Raw genomic sequence first — 27,757 nt, 5'->3', positions numbered from 1 at the left:
GAATGGCTGGCTGTTTTGGACATGACTCCAACGTTTCCATATACCCGGTGTGAAACTTAATCAGAAGTGCCTAATAGCAGGTGTCCAGGCCCACAGATTGCTATTTAAGAGGCAGATTCTTGATGGGATGTAGGGGCCTAGGCACTTCTGATCATCTTTAGGTGCCTAAATACCTTTAAAAACTGGCTGTGGATGACTAAGTGCACACCTGAGAACTCAGGAACAGATTCTGAGCTGGAATAAGTCACCATTGCTCCACTGGACCCACCAGAGCCCATTTTCAGTGGATCTGACCCTCTGTGTGGAACTGGGTAACCTGATTTACAGCTGGTGTCTAAGTTTGACAGTTGAGCTCACTGTGTTGAACTTCACCAGGGTTAACTCAAGTAACAGCATGTACTTTCCGTCTTCACATTGAAATGTTCTCAAACTCAAGGGCCAAATGATTTTATGATACTGGAAACTCATCCCAGTCTCATCACCGGTGGTAATGGGGGTAGCAGCCATCCCTCTAGTCTCATATACTGCCAGTTAGTAACCCATTATTAACAGTTGGAGGCAGTGATCTAGGCCTTCTGATTTTTCACTTCTGAATACGCTAATTAGTCATGATAATTAGCAGAATTATAGCTCTCTATTCCCCATTTGGGAGTACAATAGTCATAATCTTATCACTGCCTTCTTTACACTGTATCCCCACATCCTTGGAAACAGAAACCAACACCTCGATTAGAAATGAAAACCCAGGAGATCTCCAAAGGCAGAGCAAAACAATAATTTAGCGAGGCAGTTTTAACACAATTGCTGCATCTGGTTTATAAGTTGGTTAGAATGTTAAATAGGACGGGCTTGGAAGACATGGACCCACTCCTGAAAATACTCGGGGTAGTAAGCACTCTGCTGGGTGTATTTTCAGGATTAGACCCATAGACAGCATCCTGACATCATTAAAGTCAAGGGCAAAACTCCTCCTGACATCAGTGGCACTGGAATCAGGCCCTTTCAGAGATGAGAAAGTACCATTAAATCTCTAAGCACATCCAGAACGATATTTTGTTTTGATGGATTTTGACTGCTGAGATGTAGGGTTGCCAACTTTCTAATCACACAAAACCAAATACCCTTGCCCTGCCCCCTGTCCTGCCCCTCCCCTGAGGCCCTGTCCCTGCCCACCCCTTCTGAGGCCCTGCACCCTGCTCACTCCAGGCTGGAGTGTGGGAAGGGGTGAGGGACCCAGCTGGGGGTGAAGGCTCTGGGGTGGGGCCAGGGATGAGGGGTTGTAGTGCAGGAGGTGGCTTAGGACTGGGTCAGGGGGTTGGGGTGTGGGCTCTGGAGGGAGTTAGGGTGTAAGAGGGAGTTCTGACCCGGGGCAAGGGGTTGGAGTGCTGGAGGGAGTTTGGGGTGTGGGCTCCAGCCAGGTGGCACTTACCTCAGGTAGTTCCCGGTCCACGGTGCAGCAGGGCTAAGGCAGGCTCCCTACCTGCCCTGGCTCCGCACAGCTCCTGGAAGCATCAGGACAAACCAGGGGACCCCTGCGTGGACCTGCCAGGGGGCTCTGCACATTGCTCATGCCCGCAGGCACCACCCCCACAGTTGCCATTCACTATGGTGCCCAGCCAATGGGAGCTGCGGAGACAGCACTTGGGGCAGGGGCATCTCATGGAGCCCCCTGATCGCCCCTATGCCTAGTGGCCCCAGAGACATGCCAGATGCTTCCAAGAGCCAAGCGGTGCCAGTGCAGGCAAAAAGCCTGGCTTAGTCCTGCTGTGCCGCTGACCGGACTTTTAACGGCTCAGCACCGCTGATCAGAGCCACCGGGGTCCCTTTTCGACCGATCCTCACTGGGGTCCCTTTTCGACTGGTGTTCCAGTCGAAAACTGGATACCTGGCAACCCTACTAAGGTGTGTTCCATAATATGAAGGCTTTGATTTCAAAGACTATTTTCCCCTATGTTATTTAGCACCATTGTAGGGTGAAGATGCTTTAGCCCCATAATGCAGACACAACAAAGACTAGCTCACTTTAAAGCAGCATGAAGGTCCCGGAGTCCATTTCACAGGTAATCCACATTTCCAACATTGTTTTGTGCTTTATAGCATCCCTCTCACCCCAACAAATTGGCAGATAGTTTCCCTTCCCACCCCGCAACATGAGATTCAGGCACTATCCACCACTGATGACAAAATATTAATGTCAGCTGGGTTTTGCTTTTCCCAGCACTGCTGGGTATTACTCCTCTAGACCAAATGTTTCTTTGCTATTATGCACTGCTGGGGGTGAAGTGAACTTTTCAGTGTCTTAATTTTTAAAAGTTCCATAAGGGCCTCGTAGAAAACTTAAAATTATTTTAGAAGCAATTTATCATGTTTCATAAATGTGCTGTATTTCTTTTCCCTCTCTGTTTACCCCAAAAAGTAAGGATGTATCTGTTCTAAACAGGATTGCCAATTTTTTGTAGCTTATTTGCGTTTGCCTCTGATGCTTCCCCGGATGGTATGCTATATCTCTCTCTGCTTGTGACATCATTGTTTCCACAGCAACCACTGCTGATGTTACAGAGGATTATTATAAATGCAGATGCAAAATGAGGGGCAGGAGAAATTAAGAAATAAAAGAGGGGCAAATCCTGAAGGCCTGACTCAAGCAAAGCTCACACTGAGGTCCATGTGCAAGTAAGGACTGAGTGATAACTCGGGTTCAGACCACACTTCCCTTGTGGGACCTTCTGTGCATAAATGTTGCCTGTCCCAGGTTGGACAGACAGCCTGTGCTGCATGGTCTTCCCATCCCTTTCTTGAATCACTATTGAAGACTCTGCAAGGTGGAGATCAACTCCAGGGCAGGGTTTAGGGGGTCTGGGTTGGAAAGGTCAGTGTTCAAGTGAGAGATGTACACCCCACCTCCCTACTAACCCCACAGAGAAGATCTGGGAAATTAATACAACCCTCACCAGGGAGCCCTTGCTCGCAGCCATAACCAGTGGAAGCTCCATTACTGGGAGTTACTCCATTTGTGCAGAGTAAATGGGCCAGTATGGCAGCTCATGTGGATCTGCAGGAAACCAGTTCGGTCTGAGAGCAGGCCCCCTTAACTCAGCCCATGGGTGGGAAGGCAGGCAGGGCATGCGGGAACTCCTGTGAGATTTATATGAAAGGTTCTTCTTCGAGTGCTTCCTCATATACATTCCAGTTAGGTGTGCGCGCGCCGCATGCATGTTCGTCGGAGATTTTTACCCTAGCAACACTCGGTGGGCCGGCAGGGCGCCCCCTGGAGTGGCGCCGCTATGGTGCTGGATATATACCCCTGCCAGCCCCTCTGCTCCTCAGTTTCTTCTTACCGCCCATGTCGGTCGTTGGAACAGTGGAGCGCAGCTTAGCTGACCTCCACCTCCCTAGCGATTCGCTCGTTTCTATTGTGTATATATTTCGATTTCCTATTAGTATAGTTAGTGTTTAGTTATTAGTTCTGTAGTAGTTATTGTATATAGTTAAGAGGGATCGGGGGTTAGCCCCTTCCCCTCACCCGGTACCGGGGCCCATGCCTGGTTCACCGGGCTTCAAACCATGCTCGGCCTGTCATAGGCCGATGCCCACAGGAGATCCTCATGACTCCTGTCTCAAGTGCTTGGGAGAATCCCATCTCACAGACAAGTGCCGCATCTGCAAGGCTTTCAAGCACCGGACTAAAAAAGAGCAGGACATTCGCCTGAAGCAACTCTTGATGGAGGCAGCTCTGACTCCTCCGTCTTCGGCACCGCCTGCAGCACCGGGAACAAGTGTCTCTTCTGCACCGGAGCGCGCACCGACAGTGAAGGCTCCTCGACATCAGCCATCACCGGCCCAAGCTCCTGCCCGGCACCGCTCTCTCTCACCAAGGAGCAAGAAGCACAAGCCTCCTGTGGCTACTCTATCTACGCCGCAGTCTGAGCGCTTAGCTAAGTCGGACCGCCCAGCACTGACAACTGCCGCAGCACCGACGCCCTCCGCACCATTGATTCCGGCCTTGCAAGAGCCATCGAGTCCGGTGCCTACCAGCTCCCCGGCATGCGCCATGGTTGAGCTTATCGTGCCCTCCACTCCAGAGACGTTCTCCACGGCACGGGACTTGATTGCCTTGACGGAGCCTGAGCTGCCTCAACCCCCGGCACCGCCGGGGCGGGTTGTTCAGTCAATAAGCAAGCTGGCCCTCATGAGACCATCTTCGCCCGGTACCACTGAACGTCGCCGGTCCCGATCCAGGTCCCGCAGACACTCTCGGTCCCATCATCGATCCCGGTCCCAGCGCTGCTCGCAGTCCCAGTACCGCTCCCCATCGAGGTACTGGTCATACTCGCGGCACCGTTCGAGGTCCCGGTCGCCAACCAGATATTCTCGGCACCACTCTAGGTCCCGACACCACTCGCAGCACCGTACCTCTCGCAGCCGATCTCGGCACGACGATTCAAGGCACCGGTCGACCTCCCGGCACCGCGCCGGTCGCAGGTCCCAGTCTAATTCCCGGCGCCGGTATGACTCCTGGTACCGTTCTCCGACACCGCATGGGGATAGATTGAGTGGACACAGGGACCCGCATCAAATGGTCTCCACCCCTCCGTGGCCTTCTTGTCATCCATCTACCTCCTCCCATGCAGACAGTGCATCCTATGGGGATTCGGATACTCACAACAGGTTCGCCCAAGGAACTCTTGGCCCGGACCAGGGACCTCATCAGTGGTCCTTTTGGACACCTTGGGCTTATCACTAAGCCCAGGGTGAACCCCCTATACCATCGTGCTCTGGCCCTTCCGAACACCGAGCACCAGAGGCCACCGTTAGCAGACCTCCCCTGGCTGGTACGGAGGAATCTCCTGCCCATGTACCAGACCCACAAGATCTACCGGCTCCGGACATTCCTCAGGATCAGGAGTAAGTCCAGGACCCACTTGTCCCCGGGGTTTCATCCTCCTCCTCCCTGGATGAAGCGGTGGCAGGGACGTCATCATCGGGACCACCCCCAATCGACCTCAGGTCACTCCAGGACCTTCTGCGGCATATCGCCCTTAATATCAACTTACCCGTAGAGGAAGTTCCTGAGGTGGAGGACCCCGTAATCAGTATACTGTCGGCGGAGGCGCCAACTAGGGTGGCCCTCCCCTTCATTCGTTCGATCCAGGCTAGAGCGGATACCATCTGGCAATCCCCGGCATCCATACCGCTCACAGCCAGAGGGGTCAAACGGAAATACATGGTGCCCTCCAAAGGGTATGAGTACATCTGTGTGCACCCCCCTCCCTGTTCTTTGGCTGTACAGTCCGTCACTGAACGGGAGCGCCATGGCCAGCAAGCCCCTGCACCTAAATCAAGGGAGGCCAGGCAAATGGATCTGTTAGGAAGGAAAATCTATTCCGCGGGAGGCCTCCAACTCAGGGTGGTGAACCAACAAGCCCTCCTGAGTAGGTACAGCTATAACACTTGCGAGGCGGTAGGGAAGTTTACAGAGCTAGTCCCGCAGGACTCCCACCAGGAATTCACAGCACTCCTGGAGGAAGGGAAGAAAGTTGTGCGAACCTCCCTCCAGGCCTTGCTGGATGCCACCGATTCGGCAGCTAGAACGGTCGCCTCTGGAATCGCCATGCGCCATATATCATGGCTGCAAGTGTCAGGCCTGCCACCTGAACTTCAGCAGACTATACAAGACTTACCTTTTGATGGCCAGGGCCTGTTCTCTCAGAAGACGGACCCTAGGCTACAGAGTCTAAAAGACAACCGCGTAATTTTGCGTTCGCTGGGAATGCATACGCCACAGACTCAAAGACGGTCTTTCCGGCCCCAACCTCAGCGCCCCTACCCCCTGCCTCAGCCAAGGCAAGACTTCACCAGAAGGCAAGGTCGTACCAATCGCAGATGTCAGTCTGGGCCTCAAGGGGGTAACAATTCCGGTCCCACCAAGCCACCAGCGGGACCAAACCAAACTTTTGAGGGTGCGCCCGAGAGCAGTGTACCAATGGCCTCCCAGGATCCTTTTCAGTTCTACAACTGCCTTGCCCCATTTCTTCCTGCGTGGTCCCAACTAACCTCGGACCGTTGGGTCCTACGCACGGTGGAGTTTGGATACCATCTTCAGTTTATTTCAACCCCCTCCCAACCCTCCTCCTCATCCCTCTTCAGGGACCCCTCTCACGAGCAACTCCTTTTGCAGGAGCTTTGGAGGCTCCTTGCAATTGGAGCTATAGAGGAGGTACCAGAGGAGTTAAGAGGCAAGGGGTTCTATTCCAGATATTTCCTAATCCCCAAGGCAAAACGGGGCCTCTGGCCTATCCTGGACCTGCGAGGACTGAACAAATTCATGAAAAAGTTCAAGTTCCGCATGGTATCCCTGGGAAACATCATCCCTTCTCTGGATCCTGGAGATTGGTACGCTGCTCTCGACATGAAGGACGCATATTTCCACATCGCTATTTACCTCCCACACAGACGGTATCTACACTTTGTGGTGAATCGTCAACATTACCAGTTTACAGTCCTTCCCTTTGGCCTCTCTTCGGCCCCTCGGGTATTCACGAAGTGTATGGCGGTAGTCACCGCCTCCCTTTGCCGTCGTCAAATACATGTCTTTCCATACCTCGATGACTGGCTTATTCGAGGGACCTCTGAGGCACACATCACCGCTCATGTGAGCGTCATCAAGGACCTATTCACTCGTCCAGGCCTGATAAACAATTCGGAAAAATCCACTTTGGTGCCTACGCAGAGAATAGAATTCATAGGGGCCACGCTGGACTCCAATCTTGCAACGGCCAGCTTGCCTCCACCTCGGTTTCAGGCTATAGTCTCCCTTGTACAAAGGCTACAAAGCTTCCCAACAACCTCTGCCCGCACTTGCCTTGGCCTCCTCGGTCACATGGCTGCGTGCACTTTCGTCACAAAGCACGCCAGACTGCACATGCGTCCTCTTCAAACTTGGCTCACCTCAGTCTATTGTCCGTGCAGGGACGCCATAGACATGATACTCACAGTTCCATCGAGCATTCTGGGCTCCCTCAACTGGTGGCTGACGCCATTCCTGGTGTGTACGGGTCGACCGTTCCATCCACCGCAGCCCTCCGCAGCCCTAACAATGAACACCTCATCTCTCGGCTGGGGTGCTCACCTAGGGCACCTTCGCACTCAAGGCCTTTGGTCCTCTCGGGAATTGGTGCTTCACATCAATGTCCGTGAACTGAGAGCAGTCCGACTGGCGTGCCAAACCTTCCAGTGTCATCTACAGGGCCGTTATGTTGCAGTGTTCACGGACAACACGACGGCCATGTATTACATAAACAAGCAGGGAGGGACGCGATCCTCCCTCCTTTGTCAGGAGGTGATGCAACTGTGGGACTTCTGCATGGCCCACTCAATAGACCTGGTAGCCTCCTTTCTCCCAGGAGTCCGCAACTCTCTCGCGGATCACCTGAGCAGGTCCTTCCTGTCTCACGAGTGGTCCATCCGTCCAGACATTCTCCATTCTGTATTCCGGAAGTGGGGCTTTCCCCAGATAGACCTCTTTGCCTCCCGACCGAACAGGAAAAGCCAGGTGTTCTGCTCCCTGCAGGGTTGCTCCCCAGGCTCCCTCTCGGACGCCTTCCTAATTCCCTGGAAAGGTCACCTATTTTATTCCTTCCCACCTTGAGTCCACAGAGTTCTACTCAAACTCTGCAGGGACAGAGCCCAACTAATACTGATCACTCCGGCATGGCCGAGACAGCACTGGTACACCCTGCTGCTCGACCACTCTCTGGCAGCCCCGATTCCCTTGCCACTCTGCCTGGACCTCATAATGCAGGACTTCGGCAGGCTTCACCACCCGGACCTGCAATCCCTTCATCTGACAGCATGGCGGCTGTCTGGTTGAACCAATCTGAATTGCATTGTTCCACCTCTGTGCAACAGGTGCTGCTGGGAAGCAGAAAGCCTTCCACACTGGCAACATATCTCGCCAAGTGGAAGCGCTTCTCGCACTGGTGCGCCCAGCATGACTTTATTCCCGAAGGTGTATCGGTCCCCATTATCTTGGACTATTTATGGTCCCTCAAGGACCAGGGCCTGGCGATTTCTTCTATAAGGGTGCATCTTACAGCTATTTCCACCTTCCATCCTGGGGACATTGGCAGTTCGATCTTCTCTCACCCCATAGTTTCCAGATTCCTCAATGGCTTGGAGCAGCTCTACCCTCAGGTCAAGCGCCCATCCCCTACCTGGGATCTCAACCTCGTCTTAGCTAGGCTCATGGGCCCCCCCTTTGAGCCTTTAGCCACATGCTTGCTGCTGTACCTGTCCTGGAAGACAGCCTTCCTCGTCACTATCACCTCAGCTAGATGAGTATCAGAACTTCGCGCTTTGATTGTGGATCCTCCATATACGGTATTCCACAAGGACAAGGTACAGCTGCCACCGCACCTGGCATTCCTCCCTAAGATGGTCTCTGCCTTCCACATTAATCAAGACATCTTTCTACCAGTCTTTTTCCCGAAGCTTCACTCATCGCGCCGGGAACAGCAGCTGCATACCCTGGATGTCCGCCGGGCTCTCGCCTTTTACATCCAGAGGACCAAACCTTTCAGACGTTCACCTCAGCTATTTGTAGCAGTCGCAGAGCGCATGAAGGGCATGCCAATCTCCTCCCAACGGATCTCATCTTGGGTGACATCCTCTATCCAGACATGCTACGACTTGGCCCACATTCCGACTGGCCATCTCACCGCCCACTTGACTCAGGCTCAAGCCTCATCTGCCGCTTTCCTGGCCCATGTTCCCATCCAGGAAATATGTCGCGTGGCTACCTGGTCTTCCATCCACACCTTTGCATCACACCACGCATTGGTCCAGCAGTCCAGAGATGATGCCCCATTTGGCTCAGTGGTCTTACATTCCGCAACGTCTCACTCCGACTCCACCGCCTAGGTAAGGCTTGGGAATCACCTAACAGGAATGGATATGAGCAAGCACTCGAAGAAGAAAAGACGGTTACTCACCTTTGTAACTGTTGTTCTTCGAGATGTGTTGCTCATATCCATTCCAAACTCGCCCTCCTTCCCCACTGTCAGAGTAGCTGGCAAGAAGGAACTGAGGAGCGGAGGGGCCGGCAGGAGTATATATCCGGTACCATAGCGGCGCCACTCCAGGGGGCGCCCTGCTGGCCCACCGAGTGTTGCTAGGGTAAAAATCTCTGATGAACGTGCACGCAGTGCGCGCACACCTAACTGGAATGGATATGAGCAACACATCTCAAAGAACAGTTACAAAGGTGAGTAACCGTCTTTTATCCCCTCCCCTGCTCTCTCTGCCCTCCGGTATTTCTTGGCAATTGGGGTGAAGGGTAGAGAGCGTGACTTACCCTGAGTAGGGCGGCAGGATTTGGCCAATGCTTCTAGGGAATTCGGCTGTGCTCAGGCTGAATAGAAATATGAACCACACAAAGTTTAATAATGCGGTTCATGTTCCCCAACGAGTCCGTTAAGGAAAACTCACATACTGCAAAGCATGTAAGCTTTAAATAATGATAGGTATTCCTCAGATAGGCACCTCCTAAAAACCAGTCACCCACCCGCAAACTGCAATCAAATGGCAGCTGAAGCTACAAAATGAGTTACATTATTTAGCACCAACCATTCCATATAATTATGGAAGCACAATTACTTAAACATGTTTGTGATGTAAACAACTGTGCAAATTGCATTTCTAACTGCTATGACTGTACCCACAGCATAGTTAGAAGTAGTAATTTATTACCCAGTGTAATAATTAGAAGTAATTAACTACTATAAGTAATTAGAAAAAATAATTCATTACTTGAAGTAATGAGTTGCTTTTCCTATGTGTGTTGTGTGTGAATATTTAATAGCTGATTGTTACTTCAAAAAGGCAACCGTAATTCATTCAGGACTTCCAAAGCTGTCTTGCAAATGTACTGCATCCCTCTCATGGAGGGGAGAGATTTGTCATAGCACTGAACATAGCAATTTCCATACTGAATCTCGCAGAATGGTGTTTGTTCAGGAGCCAGGCATTCTCCTCTTGCAGTTGGTTTTTCCCTTGTAGGCTCAAGGAGTGGTTTGGCAGCCCTCACTGAACGGATGGTGACAATGAAGATATACCATGTGTTAGCGCTGAATTATCAAGTTTAGCTATGGCCCTGAATTGAGTGTGAAGCAACAAGAGGAGTGTGACGGAATAGAAGCTGCTGTGTATTAATCTGTGGATACCTATACATAAAAATGGTCTGAATATTGAAAGTGACCTGGTCAGTGAGCTAAGGATCCCAGTGGTGGGATATGATTAGAGGAAATTCTAACTTACAAGGGGCTCTGGAAAGAGCAAATAGAAAGCAGCACAGTAGATCTAGTTAAGGACACTGCAGCACACACTTGAAAGACAAAGGGAAAAGCTGTTTCCTTGAAGGATCCTGGCTCCAATAAGTTGCAAGACTTGTTTTGCCCTAGCAAGGAGCTTGAAGATCCAAAGGACACTACACAGGTATAAAGCCTTTCTCAAGGGAAGAAGTCGGAGGGGGGTGGGGGGAGGGTCACTTGTCAGCAGCTGTCTAGGGAAGACAGGCTGACATAAGGTATGCCTGCACTGCAGCTAGGAGCATGCTCCCTAGGTTAGATAGACCGACACATGCAAACTTTGCTCAAGCTAGAATGCCAAAGCAGCAGTGTAGCCAGGATAACATGAGCAGAGGCTCAGGCTAGCTGCCCAAGTACATATCCCAGGAGTCTAGGTGGGTTTGTACTCAGGCAGTTAGTCCAAGCTGCCACCCATGGTGCTCTGGCTACACTGCTGTGTTTAGTGCGCTAGCTCAAGCAGTACTAGCATGCATAGGTGCCATCTTTATGAGTTGCCGGGGGGTGCTTGACACCCCACTCCACCCCTACCCCAAACCTCCACCCCACCCTGCCTCTTCCCACCCCCATTCTGCCCCCACCAGCCTCTTCCCACCCCTGCTCTGCCCCGTTCCACCGCCTCCCGCAAGCATGCTCCACCCTCGCTCCTTCTCCCACAGCACCTCCTGCACACGACTAAACATGCAGAAGGCACTGGAAGGAGTGGAAGGAGCTGATTGATGGGGCCGCCAGCGGGCAGGAGGTGCTGGGCGGGGAGGGAGAGGCACTGATCTTCAGGCTTCCAGCGGGGCTGCCACTATTTTTTTTTCTATGGTTGCTCCAGCCCTGGAGCACCCATGAAGTCAATACCTATGCTAGCATGTGTCTGTCTGCCCATGCTGGGAAGCATGCCCTCCAGCTCACTGTCAACATACCCAGAGAGAGCTTAGTGGTCTACAGCAGATGCCCACCACAACATCACCCTTGTTGCTTTCGCCTCTAAACTTAACCCAAGGATGCTCAAGAGGCTTTTCTCCAGTTTCATACTGGAGCTCTGAGCAATCATACTGCTCTATTACAGTGCAACTCCTCCACCTTTTCTCCCCCACCTGTCCTTCCTAAACAGTTTATACTCATCCATGACAGTGCTCCAGTCATGTGAGTTACCCCACCAAGTCTCTGTTATTTCAGTCACATCATAGTTCCTTGACTGTACCAGGACTTCCAATTCTTTCCTGCTTGTTTCTCAGGCTTCTTGCATTCATGTACAGGCACCTAAGATAACTAGCCGATTGCCCTACTTTCTCAATATGAATCAGGAGGCCTCCTCCATTTCACCCTCCTCCTTCTTGTGTTTCCTCCCAGTATCCCACTTCCCCACTTACCTCAGGGCTTAGGTCCCTAGCAATCTTTCTTCCCGGAACAACATCCCATGGTCAAAGAATAAGCTCTTTCTCTGATACCACCTGCGCAACCACACATTTACTTCCACAATTCGATGGTCCCTACCTGAGCCTTTTCCTTCAACAGGAAGGATGGACAAGAACACGACTTGTGCCTCAAGCTCCTTTATCCGTCTTCCCAGAGCCATATAGTCTGCAGTGACCTGCTCAAGGTCATTCTTGGCATATCACTGATGCCCACATGGAGAAGTAGGAAGGGGTAGCAGTCCGAGGGCTTCCTCAGTCTTGGCAGACACTCTGTCACATCCTGAATTCTAGCTCCAGGCAAGCAGCACAGTTCACGAGTTTTCTAGTCTGGATGGCAGATGGATGACTCCATCCCCCTTAGGAGGGAGTCCCTGACCAACACTACCCATCTTGGCTCTATAGTTGATTACCCAGACCTACCACTTCTCCATGCAATACCCCCCATCCCCAAACAGACCTCCTCTGTTACACTTTCTCCCCCTTTGTTTCTCATTGGATAGGGCATAGCTGACATGGGTAAAGTCACCCCTGGGAACAGAACAGATGAAGCCCGGAAGGACACTGCCAGTGACCCTAGCTTTCTATTGGCGAGGGGTGTCTAGAGGGAGATAATGAAGACTGTCCCCTTTCCTCCAGCACCACAGCTCTGAAACCATGCCACAGTTGTGTTAAGTGGCCAGTAAGATGTTTTGAAACTGTGCTAAATTGTAGGCTGTCACTTTAAATTTCGGGGGGATTCCTGGTCCTGTTTGCAGGCTAAGCAGTGCTATGGGGAAGTATGTGTTCTGGGCCTAATAGAAATCAGTTTGCAGAGAAACAGCCTAGGGTAAAGTGGTGGGAGATGTGCCCCTTTGTTTTAGGTGACACCCTGCTTTGTCTGTCTGTCTCTGTGTCTTTGTTGTGGTTGTGGTAAAGCTCTGGCTTTTAAGAAATAAAGTCATGTTGTGTTGCAATCTTCCAGCAAGAGTATTTAGAGTTTTAATATAACTATATAGTATAGTATTTTATAGTTTTACAGTTTTACATGTCTGGTTGTAGGCCAAGCATAGGGTTGCCAATTTTCTAATTTCTGAAAACTGGACACTACAACAGCAGATCTGGAACTCCCTGCCCCTACTATGCCTCTTCCCCCAAAGCCCCACCCCTGTCCCACCTCTTCCCCCAAGGCTCCACCCCTTCCCTGCATATTTCCCCAAGGCCCCACCCCCTGCACCACCTCTTCCCCCAAGAGCCTCCAGTTACTTCTCAGCCTCCCTTCCCTGCTGCTCTCCCCTCTTTCTCTTCCTTGTCGCTTGATCCTCTCCACCTCCCCCCTCCCACCCAGCTGGTCTCCCTCTGCTCTGGGGCTAGGACAGGAGCTGTAGCTCCTGATGCGGAGCCTGCCTGCCCAGGAAATCCAAATAGGAGGAGGCTCCAGCTGAGCTGGTGCTGGCACGGTAACTGGACTTTTGGGTGTCCAGTCAGTACATCTGACCAGACACTGTATAGGTCCCCTTTTGACTGGACTTCCCAGGAAAAACCCAGGACACTTGGCAACCCTAGCTGGGCACATAACAATCAGGGAGGAAGATTGGAAGCGTTCACAGACCATAAACAGAAATCTAGCTCTGAGGATGCAGAAACTTGAAATGCCATATCTATTAAGCAAGGGAATCCTAGGGATGAGAAGGGAAACTCTAGCATGGCATGTTTCCTTTGTTTGCAGCCTCTTGCTGTCTTGCTCGGTATGATGCAGCATTCTCCCTCCGGTCCCCAAGGACTAGTTGCTCACTTTCCGCTCTCCACACAACTGTTTTTTGCATCACTGGCTGCTCATTCCGCCAGTAACAATGAATACAGCTCAACAGGTTGTGATGTTAGGGAATGAGCCATTGTGGGAGGCGATAGGGCATATGGTTAAGGAATATCTATCAGATTTTAAAAAACAGTTACCTTTACATTTAAAAAAAACCACAACAACAAATTCAAAGCCCTTCTAATGCTGAGAATCCTTTGGCAGCAGCTGGAGGATTGGGAGTTTGAAACAGAGCAACAATCTTGCTTGGAAGCATTGAAAGGAGAAGCTAAGGAAGCTGGTTGGCAGAAGAGATTTCTGTATCCCTTTATAAGTCCTTCTTTTAGTTCAAATAAAATAAATCACATTTAAAGGCTTAGAGGGTAAAGAGAACATCAGGAGGGAGGTAAAAACATCCACCATGATGCTTACCTTTTCTTTTTAATTTCATTTTTACTCATTTTTGGGTAACTGCAGAAAACTGGCATCTTTGCTAAAGATGCACTGGGATCTGGGAACGTTCCCAATCAGAAACAGAGCACATGTCATTTAATGGTTATTCCTGATGCTCGGAACTGCAGCTGTTTATGTGGTTGGCTGACATTGAAACAGAACTGGAATTATTGCCAGATATCAGAAGGGCAAGCATATAGATTAGTCAATATTTGTCTTATAGGAACACCCATAGTCTCCGGTTAAGATCACAGGTGCTGTGTAATCAGTCAGTCCCTGCTTCATCCGTGCAGACACTCCTGAGCTATTGTGCTTCTCCTTACCTCTACCCTTATCTGTCTTTTACTGGCAAAGGGAAGCACTTTTATAGCCCCATCTCCTTCCCTGTGTGCATTGTTTCCAAGCCTACATCTTCCAAACCACCTTGGTTCTGTGCTGCATCAGTAGCCTGGCTTACAAGAAACATAATTTCCTGTGTACCTTACTTCTGCTGGTCTTGCAGACTACTTAATGAAGACCTGGTCTACACTTCAAAGTGAGGTTGAAGTCAGTAGCCTTGCATCAACCTATTTGTACATGTGTTTACATTCCAATTTGTGCCAATGTAAGTGCCCCATTAAGGCAACACAGTGAAAACATTTCCCTGAATGGTGTGGAGACACAGTCAACATACTGAGGTTAACCCAGTGCAAATGTAGACACTGCGTGATCTGTATTGACCCAAACAGTCCTCCAGCAGCTGTCCCACAATGCCCCATTCTCTGTGTCAGTGACCACTCTGGTCACAATTTTAAACTCCAATGCGCCAGAGTCACTGCCCCACATCCTTACAGAGCAGTGAGAAATAGCAAGGAAAACACCAGCCATGAGTCTCACACATCAGTGTACATGTAGCTACAATGGACTATGTTTGTGCACTGAAATCGACAGAAGTGCTTGGTACCTTTCCAATTTTAAAGTTCCACCCTTAATTTGTTAAAAATTTGCATTACATTGCTGTATTTTTGCACAGTCTTTCTGCACTGTTTTTCCCACTCAGCGAAGTTCACATTATCTTTATTAGGTCACAACAAAAATTGTACAATGCACAGCAGTACTCAAAGCAAACAGTGCTTGGACATGTACAGCAAGCACCACATAACTCATACATTCAAGAAAACACAAGTCATGTTGTCATAAACAGATAGCTAAGGGTTAATGTTTCTTTTACCTGTAAAGGGTTAACAAAGGGAACCAAACACCTGACCAGAGGACCAATCAGGAAACCGGATTGCAAGGCTCAGGGACAGGAATTTGGGTGTGTGTCTTTGTCTGGTCTTTCCGTGCTCTCTCGGCTAGAGTAGATTTCGATCTCGCAGCTTTCTTTTCGTTCCGTAGTAGTACACAGGTAGAAGACCAATGGTTTATATTTTTTGTATTTCATGTGTAGCGTTGGCGATGTTAATATGTTATATCTTTGGATAGCGTATATTGCTTTTCTTTTAAGCAATTGGAGTTATTGTTACTGACAAGGATTTTTTGTTCTTGTTCTTTCTTTAAGACCTGTTGAGTTGCTCTGTTAAAGCGAAGGGAACGAAGGAGGGGAAACTCTTTGGTTAGATGTACAGTGAATCGCATAGCCTCGGAGGGAGAGACCCTTACTCTGTTTGGTTCAAGGAATTGAAGCAGAAATCTCTAGGTACCAGGGTGGGAAAATCTGGAGAAGAAACGAGCAGGAAGAATGGGTATTTCCCTTTGTTGTGAGACTCAGGGCATCTGAGTCTTGGGGTCCCCCAGGGAAGGTTTTGGGGAGACCAGAGTGAGGCAGGCACTGTAATTCCTGTCTGGTGGCAGCGATATCAGATCTAAGATGGTAATTAAGCTTGGAGGTTTCATACTAACATCTTATTTTCTGAACTCTAAGGTTCATATCATAGCTTTCCTACTCAGATCTGAACCAGAATAAGCAAGAGGAGAATCAGACACATGGGGTTTTTTTAGTGTTAATTATAAATTAGGTTATGAGTTTAATTACACCGGTGTAAATTGGGATTAATTCCATTAAAACTATAAACTCAGTGGAATCACTACATATTTATGACGGTGTTACTGAAATTAGCATTAAATGTGTGTCTTCACTAGTCATAAAGCAATCAGCTCATAACGAACAGTAATGGGATTTGTAGCCATTGTAATGCACCAGGGTGTGAAACACGTATGTCTCAAAGACTCAATGTTACTAAAAGGGACCACATTCTGTTCTAGCCCTTAATAAGGCCCCAATCCTGCCAAGCCATAGGGTTTGTCTACATTTACAGTGCTGCACTGATGCAATTGCGTCACTGTAGTGCTGAGTGAAGATGCTACCTATGCCACCAGGAGAGCTTCTTCCATCGGTATAGTTACTCCACTTCCCCAAGAAGTGGTAGCTATGTTAACAGAAGAAGCCCTCTCGTTCTGAAAACATCTACTCGGTCTGCAGTAGCAGTCAAAAAAGCTAACAGAACAGTCGGCACTATTAGGAAAGGGATAGATAATAAAACACAAAATATCGTAATGCTTCTATATACATCCACAGTGCATCCGCGCCTTGAATACTGTGCAGTGTTGGTCGCCCAATTTCAAAGAAAACAAATTAGAATCGGAAAAGGGGCAGAGAAGGGCAACAAAAATGATTAGGGCTATGGAACTGCTCCCAGATGAGGAGAGATTGAAAAGGCCGGGACTGTTCCATTTAGAAAAAAAGAGAATTAAGGGGAGGGATATGACAGAGGTGTGGAGAAAGTGGATAGGGAAGTGTTATTTACCACTTCACATAACACAGAAACTAGAGGTCACAGTGATATCAAGCTCACAGTACAACCTTTTGGGGCTCTGGGCATAAATTAGAATGTCTTTCAGACAGTTCCAACTTTGTTTTTCAATTAGCTCCAGGACCAGGGTATTGCAAAGCCAGCACAAAACCACCTTTGCCCCCAAGCTGCTTCAGGAAAAGAGTAACATCAACTTTGCCATTGATTTCCGGAGGAATAGGGTCAGACCCTAAATCAGTGGTCCCCAGACTGTGGGGCATGCCCCTGGGGGGGGGGGTGGAGGAACATTCAGGGGGCATGCCCACCCAGTCCCACTCTGCCCCCAGACCAGCTCTACCTCTAGCCCCAGCTCCTCCTCATCCCCATCCCCAGTTCTGCCCCCAGCTCCACCTTCAGCCCAAGCTCCTCTGCTAAGCCAACTATGCAGTTATGGGGGAGGGGCAGACAGATTCCATTACTGGTGTGGGAGGAGGGTGACAGGAAAAGTTTGGGCACCATTGCTGGAGAGCATTTTGTGTGTCCATTTTTAATTTCCAATGTATTTCCAATTCAAGTGGAATATTCCAAAATTGTCACATTTTCTAATCTGCCTAATTTCAGTAAGTTAAGACCCCACATCACATGGACATAAATGTTAATACACTGCAGGTTCCGTGAGAAAACAGTGATTCATAGTGCCAGGCTTAAAAGCTGTATAACAGAGAATCTGAGAGCTGAGCGTACACAGGTTTTTCCTAGTCCTCAAATAAGATCTAATTTATCTCAGTATTTACATAAACACATGAGACAGAAGGGCTACAAATATCCCACATTACAGCAGCTGCTGAATATGCAGAACAGTCCCATTGCTGAGCATTTATGTTCAGCAGTCTCTTCTGATTTAAATATTTTAGCTGTTACTTTGCTTTTGCTTGTTACAGTCATAAAAAGATTGCCGTGCAGTGTGAACCTAAGAGCCAGTTTGCAGGGACGACTAGCAACGTGGAATCCAGAAGTGAGAACATCCCAAGCTGTTCAAGTTCTTCTCTCTCTGAAGCCTACAGCTGCTTCTGTTAAGGACAGCAGAGCTTTCTGCAAGCATTACAGCTGGAGTAGAGATGTTTCCATCTGCACAACCGCAGGTGGCTGTACAATTAACCGAGTACATTTCCAGAGCTGTGAAGAGCCATCTAATAAGATCTCCAGCATTGCTACTGTACATCTGTTCAGGCTACAATTAACTAGAAACAAATCTGTTTTCTTTAAACTAAGTATTTCAACTTGCAGACACACGTGTTTCAACAAAATTAATGTCATGCATATATTAACAGTAAATTATTTGAGAGTGTGAACAAAAGGCCACACTGAACTACAGCCCAATATCATTTCAGTGATACTATGGTTGAAGTGTTTCTTTTATAACTCCCTACTTTCCGTGCTTTGCAAAAGGGAAAGGCAAAATGGCTGTGATTAAATAAGAATAAACACAAATGTTTGCCCAAGATGCAAACTGACCCAAATCAGAACTTTCTTATTTTGAGGTTCAGAACAGCGAAGAATAAACTACAGAACTCATGATCTCCGTGACTAAGTATATGCTCCATTTTCTGGAGTGCCATATAGCCATCTAATACTGGACTCTATAGTTACACAAGAGCAAATCTCACAACAGACCAGCATATCCTCAAGAGGACAGGACATGATAACATGAAGATTTATTTTTAGAGGGGTTATCATAGGGGCCAGTTTATTATCCATTGGCGTCAGTGGGCTTGTAAAGAGGATGGCTACTCCACTGGTTAGAATGTTAACCTAGGCCTTGATAAATACAAGTTAAATTCCCTCCAGCACCAGATTTCCCATGTACCTTTGAGCAAGTCACATAGTCTCTCTGTGCCTTAATTCCCCATCTGGGAAATGAGTATAATGGTACTTCTGTATGGGGGGTGGGCTTGGAAGGATTAATACATTAATGATTATGAGATGCTCAGTTACTATGGTAATAAGGGCCTTCTAAGGAAATTGATCCAATAAGCTTCACTTCCTGCCCTCAAGTGTCATTGCCACCTGCATTTCCTTTTGTTTTACCAATCAGTACCTCACTGAGGAACTAGAACTTGTGAGGCTTAACCATCACAGTGGGCTGCATAAACTGGCTGCCGACCAGGATGGAAGGGAAGCAAGAGGGAAATGCACCTGCACCACTAGGTGGAGTTGAAAAGCCACCAATCTCAGCTTGTGCACTGCCCACCTGCAAGGACCTAGAGAGACAGCTGAGCCCTCTTTCCTTGCAGGAGAGGGAAGCCTCTGAACAGATGGTCACCTCTGAGAGTCCCCCTGTCATAAACAGATAGTTAAGGATTAATATCTCTTTTACCTGTAAAGGGTTGAGAAGCTCAGTAAACCTGGCTGACACCTGACCAGAGGACCAATAGGAGGACAAGATACTTTCAAATCTTGGTGGAGGGAAGTCTTTTGTTGGTGGCTCTTTGTGGTGTTGTTTTTCGCTCTTGGGACTAAGAGGGACCAGACGTCCATCCAGGCTCTCCAAATCTTTCTGAATCAATATCTCATGTTTCAAACTTGTAAGTAATTAGCCAGGCACAGCGTGTTAGTCTTATTTTTGTTTCCTCAACTTGTAAATGTTTCTTTTTCCTGGGAGGATTTTACCTCTGTTTGCTGTAACTTTGAACCTAAGGTTAGGGAGGGCCCCTCTGGTCTACAAGAATCTTATTACCCTGTAAAGCATTTCCCATCCTGATTTTACAGAGATAATTTTTACCTTTTCTTTCTTTAATTAAAAGCTTTCTTTTTAAGAACCTGATTGATTTTTCCTTGTTTTAAGATCCAAGGGGATTGGATCTGGACTCATCAGGGACTGGTGGGGGAAAGGAGGGGGGATAGTTAATTTCCCTTGTGTTAAGATCCAAGGGGATTGGATCTGGACTCCCCAAGGATTGGTGGGGGGGAAGGTGGGGGATGGTAAATTTCTCCTTGTTTTAAGATCCAAGGGTTTGGATCTGTGTTCACCAGGGAATTGGTGAAGTCCCTCAAGGCAACCCAGGGAGGAACGAAGTTTTGGGAGAACAGAGAGTGCCCCAGACACTGGAATTCTGGGCGGAGGCAGTATACCAGAGCTAAGCTAGTAATTAGGCTTAGAAGTGTCCATTCAGGTCCCCACATCTGTACTCTAAAGTTCAGAGTGGAGAAAGAAACCTTGACACCCCCTCAGAGCCAAGATTGATAAATTGCTCTGTGAAATCCAAATGAGCTTTTGGGAACCATTCAAAATTCCCTTGAAACTAATCTCAATCCAAGAGTGCCGGAGGTATATTCAGACTGGAATTTTTATTTTTTTTAAAAGCTGTCACTCAGAACCCTCTCTTCTCTACCCAAGGCCAGCTCCAGGCACCAGCCCAGCAAGCAGGTGCTTGGGATGGCCAACGGAGAGGGCGGCATGTCCGTATCTTTGGCTGCAATTCGGCGGTGGGTCCCTCACTCTCTCTCGGAGTGAAGGACCATCCGCCGAATTGCCACCGAAGACTGAAGATGGCAGTAATGCCGCAGATCTCGATCACGGCTTTTTTTTTTTTTCTTTTTGCTGCTTGGGGTGGCAAAAACCCTGGAGTCGGCCCTCTCTCTACCATTCATTTGACATCAGATGAAGGATGCAAATGACTGAAAGACAACTTTAAAGATGGAATGTTAAAATATTTACTTTCACGTTATGTAGCTGTTGAAACATTTCGCGCTCCTCCTGACAAGTTGCAGCACCAAGCGCTGTATTTGTCAGTAGCCTACATGGTAATTTTGCACCGAATGTTGTTGGGCATCTGTATCTTAGACTGGTTCAGAGGCATAAGACAATGCAAATTCAGCTCAGGTGCTGAAATTTCCCCATTGCACTCTGCTGCTGAAAACAGGCGGCCAAATTCAACCCTGCAGCAAGCACTCCTGTAATTAGCGGGAGATATACCTCCTTCCTCCAGGCCTTATGGCAAATTCCAAGAGGTGTGCACGAGACTTGCATTCTATATTATATAACTGAGAATGATCAGTATCATTTATCTCTGCCCCATTTCTCTAAAGGCTGCTCTGTCTTCATGAGCACTCCTGCTTGTGAGATCAGAAGTGACAAGAGCAGGGAGGAAGGCAAAGTACCATTTGCCATCTGTCAGCACAGGCAGTTCCCTAGCAGAAAGGCAGTGAAGAATCCCCAGCAAGGAAATGGTGCTTCTTGTCTTTTCTCAAAACACCTGGATGGAGTTGTATCAGCTAAATCAGAGAAGAACCCTGTTTTCATCACTGTTTCTTCTATAGAAATTAATGTCCCTGGCGCTTAACTGTGGGGGTAGGACAGGCGCCAAAACTGCAAAGAGAGAAACAAGGTGGTTCTGGCCTCAGACATATGCTCCTTTTCCTTTAACAAGGGACTACCAAAACACCTCTCCCTTTTATGGTCCAATTGTGCAATGGCATTGAGCACTCTTGACTCAGCACCTTGCGTGTTCGGTCCATTCATCTGTGCTAAACCTCAGAGATGCCCGTTTATGGAGAGGAAAGGCAGTGAAGAATCTGTTCATTTGTTTTCCCACTGGAACCAAATACATTCTCTCCAAAACCAGAACCAAAGAGGGAAGCAGCACCATGTGATAAAGGTAGATTAAATGTGCGCCTGCTGGGAACGCTGGGAGTGTTTATTCTTTGTTGCTGAGAAAAGGTACAATGTATAATGAGTAATAATGTGTAATCAGAGTGTGAGATAGCACAGGACTGACCTGTGTACTTGGAAATGAATGAATGTGCATGCATGCACACACACACACACACACGCCTTGGAGAGCAGGTTAAGAGGCATCCGTCCCCAGAAATATGTTTTGCAGCTACTTGACACTTGCTGCAATCTGCTGCATTCCAAACAAATTGCTCTTTATAAGGTTTTATTTTCCTGATCCTGTGTGACAGTATCCAGAGGGAGGCGATGGACTCCATCTGAGAGAGGGAAAAGCTCATTCTTTCCCTGAGAATGCTGGGGGCATTTTTAACAAGCCCCTGAGAGCTTCCTCCAGTAGATCACTGCCACGCCCAAATATTCTATAATATTGCAACTTTTTTTAAGGAAGGGGCCCCCAAAATTGCTTTGCCCCAGGCCCTCTGAATCCTCTGGGCAGCCCTGATCACTGCCACGCCCAAATTCTGAAGATGAGATGCTCCTTGTGTCCAATCCTGCAAGGTCCTGAGGTTGCTTTCATGGACACTAGCTAATTCAATGGGAGCTGAAGCTGCTCAGCACCTTGCAAAGTGACTTAAAGCCTGGCAAGATCAGTGCCTAGACACAACCCAAAATCATGCTGCAATTTCCTAGTTTTTCTACAGTTTCATGGGATTTATTTGTTCTGAAGTTGTGAATGCCCCCTCATAAAGTTCAAGCCGTGGTTCACTGAACTGGAATTGCAGTTTAACACTATCATGCAAAACACTAGTTGGGAGCTTTCATGCTACTTCGCTATCTAGGTTGGAGTTCATTAAAGTGGATCCACTGTATTTGAAAACACTTCAGCTGTGCTCTGTATTTAACCAGTATATTTTATAGATCTGAGGGCATAAAAATAACACCAAATCTACTACCTTATGTACAACATAAACTTACACATGAATTCATGCTTTAAATACAAATGAAGGCTTCCGCTATCACTATCAGTGTTTGCAGGGCTGGATTAAGGCAGGGGCTTTGGGGGCTGCAGTCCAGGGCCCCAGCTCAAGGTGGGTCCTGCAAAAATTATTCACAGCAATCTACAATGCTGGGTGGCTAAAAGTCCTGCAGCACAGCGGGGTGCTCAGGCAGGCTGCCTGGCTGGGGAGAGAGATGGTTCTGCATGCTGCCCCTGCCCCCAGCACCGTCCCCTACGGGTGGGGTGGCACTTGCGGGCGCAGGCAGCACACTGAGACATGTTGTCCCCCTCTCCTCAGGGGCTGCAGAGACGTGTTAGCAGCTGGCCGCTTCCGGGAGTGGCGTGGAGCCGGGCCAGGCAGGCAGCTTGCCTGAGCCCTGCTGCACCGCCAGCCGGAAGCTGCCTGTGATAAGTGCCTCCCAGCCAGAGCCTGCAGATCGCACCCTGTCATGCACCCTAACCCCCTGCCCCAGATCAGAATCCCCCTCCTGCACCCAAACTATCTCCCAGACCCCACACCCCTCCTGCACCCCAATCCCCAGGGCCGCTCTAATTTTTTTTCCGCCCCAAACAAAAACAAAAAAAAGCGCCGCTCCTCCGTAACAACCCCCTCTGAGCACCGCGCTGCCCCGCCGAAACAAACTCCCCCAAGTGCCACCCCGCTGTGCTGTAACAACCCCCCCAGCGCTGCACTGCCTTGCTGAAACAACCCCCCTAAGTGCCGCCTTGCCCCGCCGAAACAACCCGAGTGTTGCCCTGCTCCACCGAAACAAGCCCCCCGAGAGCCGTGCCGCCGAAACACCCTCCCTCCAGCGCCGCTCCGCCCCGCCAAAACAAACAACCCCCCAGCGCCGTGCCGCCCTGCCGAAACAAGCCCCACTGAGTGCCACCCTGCCCTGCCGAAACAACCCCCTCCGAGCGTCACCATGCCCTGCAAAAACACCCCCCCGAGTGCCGCCCCGCCGCACTGTAATAACCTCCCCAGCGCAACCCTGCCAAAACCACCCCCCCAAGCGACGCCCTGCCCCGCCGAAACAACCCCCCCGAGCGCCACGCCACCGTAACAACCCTCCTGAGTGCTGCGCTGTCCTGCTGTAACAACCCCCCCGAGCACTGTGCCGCTAAAACACCCTCCCCCCCAGCGCCGCACCACCCCACCCCACCCCGCCAAAACAAACAACCCCTGAGTGCCGCATGGCCGAAACAAACAAAAAAAACCCTTGAGTGCCGCCCCGTCGAACCAAAAACAAAAAAAAACGAGCACTGCCCCACCACCCGAAGATTGGCCGCCCCTCACAAGGTTCCGCCCCAAGCATGTGCTTGGTCGGCTGGTGCCTGGAGCCAGCCCTGCCAATCCCCTGCCCCATCCCCCTCCTGCACCAAACTCCCTCCCAGGAAAAAGACCTGTATACAGGGGCCCCATAAAATTTAATAGCCCTGGGCCTACAGGAGAGTTCATCTGGCCCTGGGTGTTTCCCTAGTGTATACACTATGCCGCTCTGCTTTTTCCTTCTGCTTCAGCTGAAATCATGAAAGCAAAGCTACCATGTGCATGATACCATTGTGTTCTGACAATTTAGAGCCAATCAGACTATGATCATTTATCCTGACACGTTTCCTTTTTTGTACTTTTTTCCCCTCCCATCTCACTTTGTATTCTCAAAATTGCAAGAAAGGCCTGGTGTTTCCTAGCCGCATGAGTGGGTTTATCCTGACATAATGAGTGGATCTCACTGGATACCGTGACCCTGGGGGAAGGCAGGCCTAACCTTTGAGATGTCTTGCCTTGTTTGGAGCCTACAACCATTGCTCAAACAGTGTAGCGGCTCATTAAGCAACTAGTACAGAGAGGTGAGAATATAACAAGTCCATCTTCATGCTGATTCTGGCTCTTTTAATCTCTTCCCATGGGATTGGGTGGGGATCTCTGGGTCATTAAAACTGACTCTTCAGATCCTGTCTAATCAGAGTCCTTGGCATGAGATAAAAAGTAGTAAAACAGATTGCTTTGAACCAATGGGGAACTAGCTCTTGGAAAGGCTTCAGGACTGTTTCCTAAAGACAACTTAATGCATTAAAAATACACTATGCAGCAGTGTAAAGGATTTAGTTATGTACCAGAAAAGTACCATACCGCAGCTGCTGTTTACTTGGGAATGGCCTTGAAGTAAGCACACCGTGCTCATTGGGGTGTATTTTTCTCAGCTGAGTCCATGTATAAAGTGACATGTTTTGCTTTTAAGTTCTATGTTAGCCCACTAAAGTGCCAAAATCACCTCCAGTCACTTGACAAACATGTCACCAAAAACATAATCCAAACCCCCATTTGTTCTTGTCTTAATTTATTGGTTCATAAATTTTAACCTGCAGTACAGGGCAAAGCTTCACACTAGTTCAGGCTAAAATTAATCCCGGGGCCAACCAAAGGACTACGCACAGCCTAAATTCTACATAAGCTGTATTATGAGTTGTTTTGCAGTTGTGCATAGGCCTTTTTGCGGCTGAATTCCACCCAAGAGAGGAGAGAGAAAAAAGACAGCGATGAGCAGAACACAATCCTTGTGCCCTGATCCTGCAATTGGCTCTATGTAGGCAGGCCCCTGTGCCCATATACAGAGCCTTACAGAAATCATTAGAGTGCCATGCAGTGGATCACCTGCATGGAGCTGAATGATCAGGGCCTTGATGAACTACAGAAGTAAAGTTGGTTTAATACTAATCAGGTACATTACATTAATGGCTGTTAACGTACATTTTACAGCTTTGTTTTGTTTTTAAAATGACGATAGATCTGGGCTGACACTGGGGAAAATGGAATTATTCCACGATGAAAGAGTTTGTCCACTTTATTTTAGAGAACACACCAAGTGCTTTTCAGCCAGACACTAAGGGCTTGTCCAAACTTACAGCGCTGCTATCTACCCCAACGGGAGAGCTTCTCCCATCAGAGTAGGTTCTCCACCTCCCTGACAGGCAGTAAATATGTCAATGGCAGAAGCTCTCCCATCCACATAGCATGTCTAAATTGGAAGTTTTGTCAATATAACTGCATGGCTCAGAGGTATGGAAAATCCATACCTCTGAACAACTTACTTCTACCGACATAAGTTTGTAGTGTAAACCAGGGATAAGTAAACACCAGTTTTCCTTTAGTGGATGCCACAAAACATAAGCTTGATCCAGGAATTACTGAGTAAAATCCCATGCCCTGTGTGATGCTAGAGGTCAGTCTAGATCAGGGGTCTGCAACTTTTCAGAAGTAGTGTGCCGAGTCTTCATTTATTCACCCTAATTTAAGGTTTCGCATGCCAGTAATACATTTAAAAGTTTTTAGAAGGTCTCTTTCTATAAGTCTATAATATGTTACTAAACTATTGTTGTATGTAAGGTAAATAAGGTTTTTAAAATGTTTAAAAAGCTTCATTTAAAATTAAAATGCAGAGACCCCCAGACCAGTGGCCAGGACCTGGGCAGTGTGAGTGCCACAGAAAATCAGCTCACGTGCCGCCTTCGGCACACGTGCCATAGGCTGCCTACTCCTGGTCTAGGTAATCAGAATGATCCCCCTGGCTTTGAAATCTATGATGGTATTCTTAGTTTGACCAAAACCCCACCAGGATTTGGCATATGCCAGAAGAGCCTGACAGTCAATCAGAATACATGATTATCAGATAAGCCGCAGAATTGTTATGAACAAGCAGAGGATGGCTCATTCATTCTCTGTAACTGATGGCTTAGCTTTTATGACCCTAGATTATTAAAGTATTAGCCATTTGTCCTTTATGGCCAATATAGCACAGTTTATTTTTCAAATGCTCAAAGCTATTAAAGATGATGAATGGAAGAAAGAAAGAAAATAAAGAAGTTAAACAGTGAGATAATTTTCTTGAAACAAGACACTGTACCTGGCACTGGCATTCAGTTCACTACCAATGGACAAACCGTGCTTGGGTTACTGACACGAATAGTCTCATTGATTTTTGTGTGATTACAGTCTTCAAGAAGTTCAACCCCCCTCCAGTGAGTCATTTGTATTGAGACCGGAGCATAGACTGGCACAGGAATGGATCTTTTCTTGCTCTCATTTTTATTTATACAGTAACAGCAATTGAGATGTATGGCCCTCGTGCTAAGTGTGTTACATGCACAGAGGAAGAGACAGTCCTGTCCCACAGGGCTTTCAAATTAAATAGACAAGACAGAGACAAGTAATATTACCCCTATTTTATAGATGAGGAACTGAGGCAAAGAGAGATTGCCCAGGGTCACACAAATTCATGTCAATGCTGGGAATTGAACCCAAAACTCCTGGGTCCCCATCAAGAGCTTTAATCACAGGATCATCCTTCCTGTCTAACATCTAGAATTTATGCCATGAATACCAAATTATGAGTGATATCACTTGTGATCCCAAACACCCTGCATTTGAAAAGCCAGGGTTACACATTTGGTCTCCTGGTAGGTTGAGAGCTATGCTGAAGTACAATCTAGGGGCTGGAACTTATGGGCCTTAATTAATTGACATTAATCATTAATAACTTCACAGTTAATAGCTTTGTCCTCCACAGTTCTAAATTAAGTTATAAATAACAGCAATAAAATGAGCTATAATATGTTCATACTTGAAGGTGCCTTCCACAAAAAGTATAGGCCATGCCCTTTGTGCGTGTAATAACACCGCCATTTTACACTCCTGTACTGTTTTTTTATCCTATAATCCCATAAAAATATACAGATCCAAACAATTACAACTACAAATGCAAATAAATACCCCTTACCCCTCACCCCTCCAGTACCTAACTGGGATGCGTAAGTGATCTTGGATGCATTTGGCAAGTAGGTGAAGTGAGAGCAGGTGACCAACTTTTCCAAACCTGGGCTCCTAAATTTAGCCACCTAAACGAGAGCGGCATGCTGCTCAGAAATGCCCGAGCACTTGCGATTCCCACTAACTTCATTGGAAGTTTACCTAACTAATAGATCTGAATCAGAAACCGAAAACCCAGGTCAGCAACTGGTGCTCCAAACACGACTGCTTGCAGGATAAGGCACTTTTTGCATTTGTACAGCATCTAGCACAGGGGGGTGCTGATCTGTGAATAGGCCTCTGAGATGTTACAGTAACACAAATAATAAATAACACCAACACCAACAACAACAACAGAGAGGGGGATTGAGTCAGACCCTCAGGATATGGCCCAATTTTATTTACTGGTAACTATTTCTGTAGCACCGTAAGCCTGCCCAGCAATTTACAGACAGAGCGGGTCTTCAGACTCAGGCTTGCACTACAGCACTAATAATAGCTGTGTAGACC

The sequence above is a fragment of the Chelonoidis abingdonii genome, chromosome 2 (assembly GCF_003597395.2).
Source record: "Chelonoidis abingdonii isolate Lonesome George chromosome 2, CheloAbing_2.0, whole genome shotgun sequence".
NCBI lineage: Eukaryota > Metazoa > Chordata > Testudines > Testudinidae > Chelonoidis > Chelonoidis abingdonii.
This window is presented reverse-complemented; position numbering follows the sequence as displayed.